Source organism: Thalassophryne amazonica, chromosome 3 (genome assembly GCF_902500255.1).
Source record: "Thalassophryne amazonica chromosome 3, fThaAma1.1, whole genome shotgun sequence".
Lineage (NCBI taxonomy): Eukaryota > Metazoa > Chordata > Actinopteri > Batrachoidiformes > Batrachoididae > Thalassophryne > Thalassophryne amazonica.
This window is the reverse complement of record NC_047105.1, coordinates 85,545,985-85,549,551: the sequence shown is the minus strand read 5'-3', so window position 1 is coordinate 85,549,551 and position 3,567 is coordinate 85,545,985.

The following is a 3,567-nucleotide window of genomic DNA, read 5'->3' as shown; positions in this document are numbered from 1 at the left end:
AACTGTTCATCTGTATAATAGCAACAACTGTCATTGATATTTGAGAAGAAATTATTGTCCGGGTCTATATCGTGCTCCAAGTCCAGTACATTGTGGTCTGTGTATTTAAATATTCTTAGTTCTACTTTTCCATGATCAGCAATCCTTTGAGTTATATCCTTCTTGTCTCCAGATGTAGATGATATAGTAGATGAATAGGTTCCTCTGGTCTGTGTCATGGTGTTGTGATGTGTTTGTGTCCTCATACCTTATTGGTCATATTTGTCCAGTTCCTCGATGTTCCTGATTACCATAACCTTCGCTTGTTCTGGTGTTCCATTCAGTTTGATGAATGTTTTGCAGTTGGATGTCCACGTCTGTTGAATTTTTCCATGCTTTTTAAGAGACGAGCTTTCCTGGCGATGTCTGCGTTTCTTTTGGTCAGATGTTCATTGATGAATACGTTTGTTCCTTTGAGTTTCTGTCCCTGTTTTAACAATGCCATTTTAAGTTTCTGTTGACAAACCTCATTATAACTGCTCAGTTGTCTCCATCCTCTCTCCTGGGCAGGGGGTGGCACGCTTCAATGTTATTACAGTCCATTTGAATACCTTTAGATTGCAGGAAGTCAGCCACCTGTTGTTCCACTGAGCTGGCCTCCTGCTCACTGGCCTCCCCTCCGCTGTCTTCTGACACCGCCCGTGCGTAGGATCAAGGTTTAATATGAATTCCTGTAATAATAACGTCGTTCATCCTTGTGTACTGTTCCAACTCCGCAACACGGTTCTCCAGGTACACCAGACGCCGGTCTTTCTCGGCATTCTGGATCCGAGAAAGACCGGCGTCTGGTGTACCTGGAGAACCGTGTTGCGGATTTGGAACAGTACACATTTGATTGCTTTGGGTGAAGAGACTCCGTCTTTGACGTGCTGCTGTGGTCCGAAATGACGCATGCGCAGATGCAAAAGGCGGACCGATTTTTAGGGGCGGACTGTTCGGTCTGCGACACCGGATTATGGATTTTGTGGACATTTGAATTTAATATTGAAAAGTCCATTTGGTGTACATTTTGCATTATATCTCAAACAAAAGTGCCTCAATCACTCTCATTTTTCAATTATGAATTTAGCTACACTACCAAAATTGGATGGAGGTTCCAATTTTATGCCTATTTGTCTTTCTTCCAATTATCAGTCAGAAACCAAGTGCGAAAAAGCAGTGACAAATTGTGCATAGCAGAGATAACCAATGTTTCCTGAAAATTATCTGAAAAAGAACTCAGAAACTGAAAAAGCTGGAAAAAAAAAACAAACACAAAAAAACCTTTGATTCAAGTGCATGAAACACATACTCCTGACATTTGATCACATCTAATTTATCTTATCAAAAGCCACTTCTAATAGAACTTTGACCTGGAAAATTTTTTCCAAGGTAAAAATTTGTGGAATTGCAAACCAGTGTTGGCGGAGGTTTGCGCTCTATGAGTGCAGTGCTCTAGTCACTGTTGTAGCGCCAAGCCACGCGCGACAGATGTGAATGAAGCAACGCGAGTGAAGTGATTTTGAGCAATTGGCGTGTTTGTGGCGCGATATTGCGTCGCATCACATCATGTTGCCCTCCTCCCCAGGTTGAAAAATCTGAACTTTTTTTTGTCTTGTCGCGCGCGATGACCAATCAGGGACTGAATATGCAGTGACGTGGAGATGTCTGGAGTTTGACTGAAGATGTGAACATGTCCTGTCTCTGGTAGCAGCCTGTGAGCAGGACTTATGTCCCTTTTGTCCTTTATTTCACAATTATGACAGACTTTTTGGAGCGAGCAGCAGCCCCGCAGCAGGGGGACTGGAGGCTTTTTTCTTTACATGCGTGCAAGCGAATCATCCGTGAAGATTATTTTATTAATTAACTACACAGATGTATAATAAAGCAAATGGTGACTGGTTTCTAAACACAATTATGACAGAGTTTTTTGGGGAAGAGCGAGGAGCAGCCCCACAGCAACCAGCGGAGTTTCTTTTTTCTTTTTTTTTTTTACGTGCATGCGAGCGAATCATTCGTGAAGATTATTTTGTTAATTAACTACACAGATGTATAACAAAACAAATGGTGACTGGTTTCTAAACACAATTATGACAGAGTTTTTTGGGGAAGAGCGAGGAGCAGTCCCACAGCAAGCAGCGGAGGTTTTTTTTTTATTGTTTACATGTGTGTTGTGTGTTGGGGGGACGGGTTGGCTGGACAAGGTTGGGTTGTTTTGTGTTTATTTTCCTTCCCAGGTGATTTGGGGCTGTTCTCTGAGGAAAATGTGCTGCAGAAGAGTCTCTCTCCTCTGTTACGATGATTGGCAGCACCTGTTGCATTCTCGTCGGCTCTCTATCAGGACAATCCACGACACCTGTGATGTTCACGTGCAGATCTGAGGACTTCCAGCTGGTACCAATGTAGCGATGAAGAACTACATTTAAAACAGCAGTGAGTTGGATAAGATTGCCGGAGAATACGACCTTGTGACGACCATGTGGGGACGCTGAGGGCCGTTTCAGAGTCTGACATCGCGCCTGTGAAGGAGGACGAGGGTGAGAGGCAAACGTTGTCAGCACACGACAAAGGTGAATATTCTGAAAAGTTTATCCGTGAATGTAAATTGGCGTTTATACGCAGCTATAAGTAATTATTGGTGGAAATTGTTTGGCGTGCTCCTCACGGCAGTGGCGTGCGGATTAATGATCCTCCACTAGCTGTGAGCAGCAGCCTCTTTGAACTAAGTTTGAAACCAGACCTAAACGTGTAGCTGATAAGTTTGCCTCTAAACAATATTTCGTAGTAATAAGTGTTGAATAATCTCATCTCTGTTCCTCCTTCGCAGAGTACAGTCTGGGAAAGTCACCTGGGGGGGTGTTGGCGGAACTCCTGAGTCCTGAACGTTCGGACTCCGACTGTTGAGACACTGAGAGAGCGCGCCGCCTTTTCACCTCACCAGAACTTGAATTATTTAGTATTTCATGTATAGCACAAAGGGTGAAAAATAAAGGGGTTTTCTTTTTGGAACTACTTCTGATTATTCCATGCTGGGTTCAGTCAGATACTGGACCGCTCCTCAATCTGCGTCTTATCCATAACAGAATTCTCCGGCCAAACCACTATGGACCCAGCGGCAGAAGCAGTTCCATTTCAGGTGAAAGTCCAGAAGCACCTGGAGATGAAAACAAATGCCGTGGTTCAACGATTGCTGAACCTCCGACAGGGGCGACGAAGCGCAGCTGATTATTCTGTGGATTTTCGAGTCTTTTCCGCTCAGTCTGGTTGGAATGCTGCTGCTTTGAGGGGGGTGTTTGTAGACGGGTTGAATGACTCCCTGAAAGATGAGCTAGCCGTCCGTGACGAACCGAAGGATTTAGATGAGTTATGATCCATGGTTATTCGTCTAGACGATCGGATTAAGGAGCGTGGATGAGAGAGAGGTCGAGTGTCCGAGTGGTGTGTTTTGTCTCAGGGTTTTCCCCGACACAAGTCCGGACCGCCTCTTCTTCGTTCCTCTGAGACTCCTCCGACGGGACCTCTAGCTCCTCTAGTGGATGAGCCAATGCA